Source organism: Carcharhinus amblyrhynchos, chromosome 25 (genome assembly GCF_965287045.1).
Source record: "Carcharhinus amblyrhynchos chromosome 25, sCarAmb.v2.hapA, whole genome shotgun sequence".
Lineage (NCBI taxonomy): Eukaryota > Metazoa > Chordata > Chondrichthyes > Carcharhiniformes > Carcharhinidae > Carcharhinus > Carcharhinus amblyrhynchos.
The window spans coordinates 30,549,157-30,562,813 of NC_137348.1; positions in this window are offsets into that span (position 1 = coordinate 30,549,157).

Below are 13,657 nucleotides of genomic sequence, written 5' to 3' on the forward strand. Positions count from 1 at the left end.
AGCTCACTGGAAGATGCCAAGGTTCATCTGGTGGATTCCACATGCAGGGGAAGGACTCAACCACTATTAAAATACAAGTGATGATGAGAAGTGGCCACTTAATTTGCCATTTAATTGGCTAAACTAGCCTCGAGGTGGGAGGACCATTCACCACCTTCCTCACTTCTGGCAAGAAAGAATGGTAGTAGGAATATCAAATCCCACCTTCACATGCTGTCTTATGACCTCTCCCGTCCCACCTCCCAACCTATCCCCAGAGGGCTGGTAAAAAACCAAACCTTCGTGTTATTAGTGAATATGGAGACAATTGCCCCAGCACTTTGATTCAAATCATTACCATGGATTGTGAAAAGCAATGGAATTCTCTCAAAGGGAAAGATGGCAGACAGGATTTTTCCGTCCTGCTGAAGGCAAACAGCCCGCGTCGGGTTCCCGGTGGCGGTGGCACAGGCGAGCCACGTAAAATGGTGTCGACATTGGCGGGACTGGAGTATCCCAACTGCAGCCAATGGCGAGCTGCCTCAGCCACTGGAAAACTCGCCATGGTGAGGGGGGGAAGGGTCTAGAAAATCCTGCCTGATGCATTTACATCACGGCGTGAGAAATATCTTTACAAGGCATACACAAAGCATATATCACATGTACTGCATATGATAAGAGTCGTGGTTTGATTGGATACATGTAACAAATCCCCATCGTCTACAAGTGAGGCCTGTCAATTATGGTAAACCATCAAGATATCCTGCAACAGTGCACTCACTGTAGTGTTTGTGGAACCATCTAACCAATGTGGTTTTCTTTTGTCCCACTGCTCCTACCATCAATGTGTAAAATAAATATATGGAAATGTGTAGCCTGAAACCATTTTACTGGCAATGTTTACATTGAGAAATGTAATAAATCAAATCCTGCACTTATCACCGAAGAGGTTTAAAATGGAGGTGATGGCCTAGTGGTATTATCACTCGACTATTAATTCAGAAACTCAGCTGATGTTCTGGGGACCCAAGTTCAAATCCTGCCATGGCAGAAGGTCTTGAATACAATTAAAAATATCTGGAATTAAGAATCCACTGATGACCATGAAACTATTGCCAGAAAAACTCATCTGGTTCACTAATGTCCTTTAGGGAAGGAAATCTGCATCCTTCCCTGGTCTGGCCTACATGTGACTCCAGAGCCACAGCAATGTGGCTGACTCTCAACTGCCCTCCAAGGACAACTAGGGATGGGCAATAAATGTTGGCCAGCCATGCCCATGTTCCACGAATAATAAAAAAAAGTCAGAAAAACAGCTAAGAGATTTTAGAAAAATAGAGCGGGCATTAAGAAACACGTGTTTATTTTGTTTTGTGTGCCTTGATGAACATTTGGACGATTAAAGATTGAAACATATGGTGGGTGATCATACTGAATGTAACAGCCATAAAGATGCAAATGTGGTCAGGGATTATTTGACTCAAACTCTGCATTAAATTCATACAATAGAGAAAAAACACCAACAAGGCTGTGAATGCCCAATTTGATTTTTTAAATTTGTTTTGATTTATTATTGTCACAGGTATTGGTGTACAGTGAAAAGTATTGTTTCTTGCGCACTATACAATGCACACCATTTATAGAGAACATAGGGGAGAAGGAAAAGAGAGAGTGCAGAATGTAGTGTTACAGTTGTGGCTAGGGTATAGAGAAAGATCAACTTAATATAAGGTAGGTCTATTCAAAAGTCTGATGGCAGGAGGGAAGAAGCTGTTCTTGAGTTGCGTGATACGTGACTTCGGACTTTTGTATCTTTTTCCCACAGAAGAAGGTGGAAAAGTGTATGTCTGGAGTGTGTGGGGTCCTTGATTATGCTGGCTGCTCTTCCAATGCAGTGGGAAGTATGGGCAAAGTCAGTGGAAGGGAGATTGCAGCCAAACAGGAGATGGGAAATGTTTAAGAATGCCTCATGGTTAACTAACACTTGAGACTTTTATCTGAGAGGGGATAAAATCTTAGGGAATTGGCTTTCCCATGTTCATTATCCCAATTAAGTATTTAGTGTGAATGATGTGATTAAGGATGCTGAAGTTAGATGTCAATTTTAAATGTTTCTTATTGTCTTGAAGGGAAAGGTTATTGCTGAGTGTTGTAACTCAAATCTCTATTTGTGCCGATATCCGAATTTGCTTCTTATCCTGTTTTATGCTTCAACACGTCTTGCCATAAGCTTGTGAATATGTGAAAGTTATTATGGTAATGCCAACTTATGGTGTACACGATATGGCAATCTCTCTCATAGCCAGAAACACTGTGTTGCTGAGACCATGAGAGCAGGACATCACATGCTGCAGAAATACTGGCACATTTTCAGACTAGCCCCAGTCAGTCACATTTTAGTTCCAAATACAAAAAGGATACGGACATAGCCAGAAAGTGAACAACATTTCTCTCTCTGCAAAAATTTTGGATGACGTTTTGATTCAGTCCCCTTATTGAGGATTGCCAGTCTTTACTGCAGGGTAGGTGGCAGAGTGGTGGTGGGTTGGGAGTTGTGGTGGGGAGCAGAAATTCACATGGGGTTGTGTTCTGCCTCCAGTTTGGCACTGTCTGAATCCAGCTCCCTCTGGAACAGGGAGAATCAAACTCAATTGTGTTTCCAGCTATTCCCTGTCTGATTACTAGACGTGTAGGGGTTACACGTCTGGTCTCGGCATTCAATGTTTAGAAGCAAAAGGCTTCAAGGACACTGTACAAATGTTCTCTGAACATGGGTGGCATGGTGGCACAGCGATTAACACTGCTGTCTCATGGCGCCAGGGAACCAGGTTTGATTCCGGGCTTGGGTCACTGTCTGAGCGGAACCTGCAAGTTCTCTCCATGTCTGAGTGCATTTCTCCAGGTGCTCTGGTTTCCTCCCACAGTCTGAAAGACGTGCTGGTTAGATGCATTGGCCATGCTAAATTTTCTCTCAGTTTATCCACACCGGAGTGTGGTGATTAAGGGATTTTCACAGTGGCTTCATTGCAGTGTTAATTCAAGCCTACTGGTGACACTGATAAACAAATGTAAAAACACAGTTAATGCACAGGTATCACCATCAAACCCAAAATTCGGAAGACGTTAAAAATTACACCCTTTCAGGCAGGAGTTACCTCTTTCTTCAGCTGCCCTCGAGGGCAAGTTGGCACTAGTAGAACTAGCCACCTGCACAGGGTGGGCCACCAAGTCCCACTTACAAGCAATGCTTGAGCTGGAATCTGATCAGAGAGGGGACATTTCTGAGGCAGTCTTGCCCCACTGAAAATTAACCTCCACCCCAGACACAGAAAGTGTAACCAATCATATCTCACTATATACATTGGGCAGAACCATTTTTAATGTTTTTGTTTGCTGAAGATAAATAAGGAAAGTACAATTAATGGAAACATTAATAAACGTTATAATTGCCTTTGCAGCACCGTTGAATAATATGGTGAACTTAAATTCTTTGCTTTCATTTTCAGCTAAAACACATGTACAAATCGCTATCCGAGGAGCCACATTTGATCAATGAAAACATTCAGGAATCTGTATTTTTCAAAATAAACTTAACTTTACATAACTACCAATGTCCAAGTTCTATATTTACAATACTCAACTTCAACACAATTATAGTAAGAAGTCTCACAACACCAGGTTAAAGTCCAACAGGTTTATTTGGGATCACATCAGGTGAGTGGAGAGGTAGGTTCACAAATACAGCATATATAGGCAAAGACACAATTGCAAGATAATTACAGCTTGGAATGTGAAGAATGGTTGGAATGCGAGTCTTTACAGGTTTCCCTCAACACAGTTATAACCAGGGAATTAAATGGAACAGTGCTGTTTTAATCCTCCTGTTTCTATTATGTGAGAAAATCTCACTCCGCTGCATTCTGACCTCAGTTTGAGCTTTCATTAGTATTTATGGAAGACATATTTGACTTTGCAGTTAAGTTGTGACACAGAGCGAAAGTTTTGCACCTGAGGTTTCATCTTAGCAATTTTGATTGAGTGACATTTAACAATAAAAACTAAGTTTGACTTTAATTCTTTTTTTTTAAATTCAAGTCCCAGAGTCACCATTACATTAGAGAAAGGATTAAAATGAGATGATTCCTTTCAAATGCACAGGTAGTTAGGGTGCTGGACTAAACTACCATTGAAGCAGGCAATACAAATCATTTCAAGAGACAACCAATTATGTTTCGAGAGAGAGATGGGATTGAAGGGCGAAGTAACAGGTTGGAAAGATATACTTCAGTACAATGTTGGCACTAGAATAACTAAATAAACAAAACAAACCTTATCTAAAGGTGTTGGCTACTTGCATTTCAATCTGTATTGTTATGATCCCCACCAGACCTGCAAAATTTGATTTGATTCCCGATGGGATCCAATTTTGTTACAATCCTGGACTGAACCCCCAATTTTTGTTACCTTCCAGCTAGGGACTAGTAACCTTTTCTTTTGAACGTAGACAAAATGTAAAATCCCTGTCACTTAGTAAGTGAATAAAAGCCACAAGATTCTATGGTTTTAAGTAAAAAGAAGATAATCTACTGCACACGAATTAACAAAGCAAACAGATGATACTATTTATCTTACACTTTGGCAACAAAAAGTAAATATGAATTAACAGGCAACTCTGGCCACCACAAACTGTACATTAATGCTAGGTGCAAGAGATACTTTCCTCAACAAACCACTCAATCATCATTGAATCACAAAAAATTTAAAACTATCTCTTCCACATGAGTGATTTCAGCTCCTCTGATTCGAGGGTCTAAGCTGAAATTTTACCGCCCTGCCCACTCCCGGAATGGGGTCGACATGGAAAGATCCCATTGCTATCGGGCAGGATTTTACAGTTTCAGGACAAGTGAGGTCATAAAAGCCCACATCTCTTCTCCAACTTCACTCAACTATACTCCAACTCAGACTGCCTCAATGGCTGCTTGCCTGCCAGTTGCTCAATCCTTTCTCCCGAGACTATAGGATTTGATTCCCTGCTTGGGTCACTGTCCGTGTGGAGTTTGCACATTCTCCACTTGTCTGGAAACCGGTTTCCTCCAGGTGCTCTGACTTCTCCCCATAGTCCAAAGATGTGCAGGTTAGGTGAATTGGCTACGATAAATATTTCCCCCAGTGTATTCGAACAGGTGCTGGACTGTAGCAACTAGGGGATTTTCACCATAACTTCATTGCAGTGTGAATGTAAACTTACTTGTGACTAATAAGAGTTCATAGGTCCTTGAAAGTGGAGTCACAGGCGGACAGGGCGGTGAAGGAGGCATTCGGTATGCTTGGTTTCATTGGTCAGAATATTGAATACAGGAGTTGGGACGTCTTGATGAAGTTGTACAAGATATTGGTAAGGCCACACTTGGAATACTGTGTGCAGTTCTGGTCACCCTATTATAAAAAGGATATTATTAAACTAGAAAGAGTGCAGAAAAGATTTACTAGGATGCTACCAGGACTTAATGGCTTGAGTTATAAGGAGAGTCTGGCTAGACTGGGACTTTTTCCTTCTGGAACGTAGAAGGCTGAGGAGCAATCTCAAAGAGGTCTATAAAATAACGAGGGGCACAGATCAGCTAGGTAGTCAATATATTTTTCCAAAGATAGGGGAGTCTAAAGCTAGGGAGCATAGGTTTAAGATGAGAGGGGAGAGATACAAAAGTGTCCAGAGGGGCAATTATTTCACACAGAGGGTGGTGAGTGTCTGGAATAAGCTGCCAGATGTGGTAGTAGAGTCAGGTACAATTTTGTCTTTTAAAAAGCATTTAGACAATTACATGGGTAAGATGAGTACAGAGGAATATGAGCCAAATGCGGGCAATTGAGATTAGTTTAGGATTTTAAAACAAGGGGCAGCATGGATAAGTTGGGCCGAAGGGCCTATTTCCATGCTGTAAATCTCTATGACTAATAAATAAACAAACTTGGTACATCACATAAATATCTTGGTACAAGGTATCAATCCTTGGTACATTCTTTACCTTTAAATGTTACAATCCCCAGTCAATCAAGGACCAGCCCCACAGGGGCTTAAGACACACACAGACAAAAAAATCCAAAATACATAGGTTTCCTCAGAACATAAACATCAAGAGAATGATTAGGTAGCAACATAGGAATTAGGAGCAGAAGTAGGCAAATTCAGCCCTTCAAGCCTGCTCCACCATTCAATCAGATCATGGCTGATCTCTCCCTGGTCTCAGATCCACCTCTCTACCTGTACCTCATATCCCTTTAACACACTTTTTAATATTAGAAATATATCTATAGCCTTTTTGAAACCATTCAAAGATTTAGACTCCACCGCACTATGGGGCAGCGAGTTCCACAAACTCACTACCCTTTGCAAGAAGTAGTTCTTCCTTATTTCAGTTTTAAATCTACTGCCTCTGAACCTATACCTGTGACCTCTTGTCCTAGATTTCCCCTGAAGAGGAAACATTCGGTCTATGTTTACTCTCTCAATCCCTTTGAAAATTATCTACACCTCGAACAGTTCCCCTCTCATCCCTCTAAACTCCAGCGAGTATAAATCCAAACTGTTTAATCTCTCCTGAGACGTCAAACCTTTCATCCCCAGAATCAATCTGGTGAACCTCCTCGGAACTGCCTCCAATGCCACCACATCCTTCCTCAAATAAGGGGACCAAAACTGGGCACAACATTCCAGATGTGGTCTCACCAACACCCTATACAACTGCAACAACACTGCTCCACTTCTATACTCCTGTCCTTTGCAAACACCCCATTTGCCTTAAGAGGCAAAATACTGCAGATGCTGGAAACTGAAACAAAAGCAGAAAGTGCTGGAAAATCTCAGCAGGTCTGACAGCATCTGTGCAGAGAGAATAGAACCCACATTTCAAGTCTGGAAGACCCTTCACCATTTACTGCCTTTATTATATCCTTTACCTGCATATCTGCATAAGAAAATGAGTTTTTTTTAATCTTTAGGGATAAAACCAAGTTCAATTTCTAGCACTGTTCATTTTTTAAAATAATTTTACAAAACAAATTTCATTGGAATGGGGCAAAGGCAATGGGATCTTTGTAATCTGCATGAGAGATGGGCGGACTGTCATATGTGAGATAGATAAATGAGGTGCGTTGTAAAATGAAATACATTGCAGTGACTGCCAATGGGACGTGAGCAAAATAAGACCCAGGCAGCTCAAACTGGATCAGTCAAAAGGGAATGTTGCCTCTAGAAAATTCCAAAATCAACATTGTCAGTTGATATTTAAGGGGGATTTGAGGGAAAACTTTTTTTCCCAGAGAGTGACGATGGTCTGGAATGTGCTGCCTGGGAGCATGGTGGAGGGAGGATGCCTCACATCCTTTAAAAAGTACCTGGATGAGTGCTTGGCACGCCATAACATTCAAGGCTATGGGCCGAGTGCTGGCATTAGGTGGGCAGGTCAAGGCATTTAAGAATCGCTGCAGACTCAATGGGCCGAAGGGCCTCTTCTGCACTGTAGTTTTCTGTGATTCTGTTATTTAGGAGCTCTCTACTGTCCTACCCTGTTTTGTGGCTCAAGTGATATAACAATGTGCAGAGATTGTATACATTTTCAAAGTATCTCAATCAACAGTGGGGATATAAGCTTTATACACGGATGACAAAATCCAGAACATATTTCTTTGAAAGTTGCTGCTTCTCCTTTGCTCATATGTTAAAACAGAAACCACCATGACCTCACTCAGCACTAAAGTTCAGATCCATCTTCTGAATTATTGCCTGAGGGTGTCTAGACTTGAAACTGACAGACTGCCAAAGAGATGTCTAATGGAGGCAACATAATACAGAAGGTAACATTTTTCCATGGTTCAAGTTTGCTAAAAAAAAATTCCTTCTTAAGAGGGGAGATTGGGAATACATGGAAAAACCTATCATTCTGCTAAAAACTTCCATTTTACCCAAAGTAAAAAGGTTAAATAAAGGTGATGACTGGAAGAGATTTGTCATTAAGGTGGAATTAAGTCCAAAGATTTTGGTTTAATTTAGTAGAAACTCAAATATGAAAATTTCATTAAAGCACAGGAGGCATGATAGTTAACACTACTGCCTCACAGCACCCGGGACTCAGGTTCAATCCCTGCCTCAGGTCACTGTCTGTGCGAAATTTACACATCTCCCCATATCTGTGTTGGTTTCCTCTGGAGGCTCCGGTTTTCTCCCACAGTCCAAAGATGTGCGAGTTAGGTTGATTGGCCATGCTAGATAGCCCCTTAGTGTCCCAAGATGTGTAGGAGAATGAGTGGGGCATCTGCAAGGGGTTATGTGGATGGGGACTGGGTGAGATGCTCTTGGAGATTTGGTGCAGATTCAATGAGCCCCAAATAGCCTCCTTCTGCAGTGTAGAGATTCTATGATCATCGAACACTAAGAACAGCCTTCGCCAGATTCTATCAGGAGTTAATTTAGAAAATGGCTGTTACTTTAGCCAGGAGCTAAAGAATAGAATCAGATATCAAATCTAGAAACAGGTTTCCACTGCATTCCCGGAAAGAACTTAAGGAAATATAGTATTCTTGCATAAATGTAGGATGCAAGCAGTGGCACTTGGTGCAATTGATAAACTAAAGAAATACTGGCAACTTTTCTGACATTTGAACTTCTCAATCTAAGTTTATGCATGCAAAAATGTTAAGAATCGATCTGAAATGAAGATGAGTTGCAGTGAGAAATAAAGAGATCGCTTGCTGTAGTCGATTCCCATCAGGTCCCCTTTCATGCTTAGAGTTTGATAATGAACACAGTGTTGAGAGGAGTGATATTTAACTATGGGATACAGTAAAATGTAAGTAATATCCTAAGATTATTGACTCAGGCTGCCACTGAGCTGTGAGTTAGAGAGGAGAATTGGACCCCACTCCTGCACGATATTCCTTTATTTGGACAGCCAAAACCCATTTTAGGGGTTTCATTCCTTCTGTGTACTATTTTCAGCAAATTAGTTAATATATCAACAATCATTTCTCATTTCTTGTTATTTTAACACAACTATTAATCATTTCTTTTAAATGTCAGCATTAAAGTGGACAAGGCTAATATACAAATGAGTTCATACATTCATCAGTCCCAGGAACTTGATACCTGGCATTTCTTAAATTAAATAATTAATATTTGTACTTAAAATACACCACTTTGCAGGAGAAAATGATTGCTCTTGCCATGAACTATTATCCACAGCTTTGACTGCTTTCCTGCAAAATTACACATTGTTACAAAATTCACCGTGGTATTTATAAGATAAATTAAGAGAAGGGTCAGCCAGGTCAAGATGAATTCTTTTCTCATGAGTCGAAAAGTCAAAACAAATTGAACGCTGGAACCATTGTGGCACAATTTAACAGCAACATTGATTGGTCAATTATCACATTATTCATTCAGCCAGCGCACAAAATAGTGGGACAGATTTTGCGCTCAAAGTAATATGCGCAGAGGTAGGGCACAGATGTGCCTTTAAAAGTGAGTGCACGGTCTGAGTTGTGCTATTTCACTCTTAGCTGTTCGGAAGTAGCATTTCAGCCTCTGAGTAATCTAGGAAATGCATTGAACTGCATGAAGTTGTTGTATTTGCTTGTTAAATCCAACCTAAAGTCACCACAGAAAGTTAAGCCCTGTTGTTAAGTATAACAATGTGGGGCGGGATTTTCCGGCTGCGCTCGTCCCAAAACTGGAAAATCCCCGCCTGAGGTCAAAGGGCCTTCGCATGGTCTCCCCCCACCCCACACCCCCCCCCCACCCACCTCGGTGGGTGGCACAGGAAAATTCTCCCCGTGATGTTAATTACTGTCACTCAATTGCCCTGGCACTGAAAATGAATGATTATGAGTTTGAAAACTGGTATGAATTATTTGAGATTTCAAATAGGAATTTTCCTTCTGGTCGTGTGGGTGACATTCTCTGGACCCGCTGCAGTGAACGGAGAATTGGCTGAGCGCCAAGTTCTCCATCCTCGCTTACAGCGGTGGCGGGCCTGATTTCCGGCCTTCATTCTTTTTTCCATTGTTTCTTTTTTTTCCCTTCTCTCTCTTAATCCAATCTTTCTTTCCCTCTAATTATTTCTCTTGTGTTTGACTTGAGATGGGATTTGGCCTTTCATCCTAATCCCTGTTTGTTTGCCAATCATTCAGCCTGATTTGTTAAGGAGATTTACAGTCACTTGTCCTTCACCCATGGCTCTGATGCCCCGTATCCATCACTGCAACATTATCAGCTGGCTCTTTCAGATGCAGGTTCTGATGTGACATCAGTTACCACAGTTCAAAGATACTTCCTCATTTGTAAAGGCTTTGGGATGCCTTGAGGTCATTAAAAGAAAAACACTGAGTGAGAAATAGCACGCATTTTAAAAAGAATTATGAATGGCCTTAAAGCTCAAATTGATGTCCACTGCAGGCAAGATTGTCACATACCTATGTGACAAATTACACCATTGTTGATAGCGTCAGTGCGCATTCACATAACGTCCACTGGAAGCTGTTGTAGAAGAACCTGGCACTTAAAGAGTTAATGTGGGACTGAATACAATACTGGCCACACAGTGATGCAAGGTGTCACCTGACCTGAAGCCAGAGTCTATCTGGAGATGGACGCTGTTCAGTTAAGACCTGGAATAGGGTCAGATCTAAACCTATGCCCTCTACTGTATATATGTGCATGGATCTGAGTTGGGCTGCACAGTGGTTAGCACTGTTGCCTCACATCACCAGGGACCGGGGTTCAATTCCAGCCTTGGGTGACTGCATGGATTTTGCTTATTCTCGCCATGTCTGCCTGAGTTTCATCTGGGTGCTCCGGTTTCCTCTCTCAATCCAAAGATGTACAGGTTAAGTTGAATGGCCATGCTAAAATTTCCCCTAAGGTTAGGAGGGAATTGGTGAGGTAAATCTGTGGGGTGACGGGAATAGGGTTTGGGATCTCATCGGAGAGTTGGTGCAGAACTGACGGGTTGAATGATCTGCTTATGCACTGTAATGTTTCTACGACTTGCTGTTAACTTACTCCAGAGTAGAGGCCTATTTCATAGTGAAGCAGTATTTTTCATGATGGCAGTTTCAGGATTAAACCCTGCCCCATTCCTAAGAATTTTGAGAAGCTAAGGAAAAGGATACCTTCGATCAATTCTGCACTGAATCTAACTCCCAAATGAAACTGCAGACACTGAGAAAATTCACAGGAAGAAAAGCATAAGAGTCTGGAAGCAAATAAGAAAAGTAGAAGTTTAACTCAAGCAGAAGACTCCAATGCGTTCTTCTTGGAAGTCCAGTTATAGCAAGTGGCGTTCACAGCCTGCAAGGATGAGATAAAAAATTTTGAACTCCAGGATAGTCAATCCTGAGAAAAGTTTTTAAGTTATTTATTCAGAGTGTTGCTTGATAGCAACTCATTGCTGCACCCGATTTCAGACTCTGAGTCCTGGTATGTGGATCCTGAGTCAGATAGGATAACAAATCATTATGAATAATTCATTTTACCCATTCCAGGGTCATCTAGATTCAAAACATTGGCTCCATTCTCTCTCCACGGATGCTGTCAGACCTGCTGAGATTTTCCAGCATTTTCTGTTTCTGTCCCGGAATGTAACAGCCATCCCTGCCAGCGGGATTGTCCCATCTTACTGTGAATGGTGAATGGAGATTTGGCTGGGCGCCAAATTCTCCAACCTTGTTGCAGTGGAAGCATGTAGCGAGCGACCAGTAAGATCATGCCCAGAAACTTCGGCAAACATATAACCATTCTTCTTGCAGGCTATCAGGGAATGTGGTTCTTTATTTTGGGATATTGACATCTGGTGAATGATTATCTACCCAATTTTAAATTAGTTTCAGGTACCAGCGTCACAGTTCTGTCTGATAATAAAGCATGTCTCCAAGGTCATTGGATTCGAATGACAGGCACTCCATTGCATGGAACAGGAGATGTCTGACTCACAGTCTTCAAAATGATCCTGGAAAGTGACAAATACATCTTCGAGCTGATGTTTGCTATCTGCAATCATTCTGTCTCTTCTGAGCAGAGCTGTCGTCTCCAGCCAGTCATTCATCAGCCAGGACAGCACTGGTCTTTTAGCCCTCAAACACTAGAAACTCTGATTTCACCAGTAATCTTTTTTGTCATCTTGTAGAGCAGGTTTGTCCATTGTCATTCTATGTCTGGGAAAGTCCCCGACCAACCTAGGGAGCAGTTCTCCAACCTCAGCGGGGATCAATGGGCAGAATTTTAACTGTGGCGTGCACGTGCCTACGGCAGAACCAGATGGGGAGCCACTTCGCTTTTGCTAGTTCCCACGCAATTCCGATTTAAAATCTGAAGTGCTGGCAGAGTGCATGGGAGACATGGTGATCCAGACAGCGGGAATGCTTTACATCAGTGAACCCCGCCCATCAGCCGACAATACAGTAAGTTTCAAGAGGGCCTTTAAAGAGGACAATATATCATTGCTACAGCTTTCTTGCTCAACTCCACTGCTATTAACATAAGACTGAAATGAGAACACAAAGATGGCATGGGTGTATTTCACATTTTAATTTTACATGTAAATCTTTGACATTACATTGTTCTTCATTTATTCATGCGTGTATGGTAGTTATTGGTTGAGTCCAGCTTAGTCAAGAAGCTAAATGTACTGTCACGCCTCATGGTTGAGGCACATTGATGCTTACAATGTAGTAAGGGGCATTTCTTTATCGTAGAAGAAAAAAATCACTCATTGAATGTTGAAGTTAGCATTGTGCCTGCCACTCTAAGGAACATGGCTGAACTTGCATTCTCAGCTAGCCCGCCCACCTATCTATGCGGAGGTGATGGCCCAATAGTTTTATCGCTAGACTATTAATCCAGAAACTCAGCTAATGTTCTGGGGATCGGGATGTGAATCCCGCTGTGATAGATGGTGGGATTTGAATTCAATTTAAAAAATTCTGGAATTAAGGATCTACTGATGATCATGATACCATTGTTAATTGTCAGAAAAACACATCACTAATGTTTTCCAGGGAAGGCAATCTGCTGTGCTTACCTGGTCTGGCCTACATGTGATCCGGAGCCACAGCAATGTGGTTGACTCTCAAGTTCCCTTCATGGGCAGCTAGGGATGGGCAATAAATGCTGGCCAGCCAGCAATGCCCATGTCCCCTGACGAAACAAAAAATTGGAAGGAGACAGTCTGAGATCACGCTTGGTGAACTCACAACTCTCTGTGGCTTCTGCCAACCAACACTCTGAGATGGACTCACACGTGAACAGGACTGACCCTGCACTTTATGCCCCTGATTCCCTTACTTTAAGAGATGCACGCCCCCCCCTCCACCAATGACATTCCTCTCCCCCACCCACCCAGTGTCTCTGGCTAGAGATGACTAGCCCATCTTTTCAGAGACAGAGTGCATAAGATTGGGTGTGAAAACGCGCCCAAAAAACTTATCTGGAATTTTCCATTTTCAGACTAACTGGACGCTTCGAAAACACCTTGTAAAATTCCACCCAATGTCACTTCTGTTTAAGAGGTGTGTGTTTTAAGTGGTGTCAGGAAGCTGTAACTTTGAAACCTCTTTTGATGTCTGCAACTGTGGTTAGCACTGGTTGTATGCAACAATCATTAAAATCAGCCAGTAGTACAAA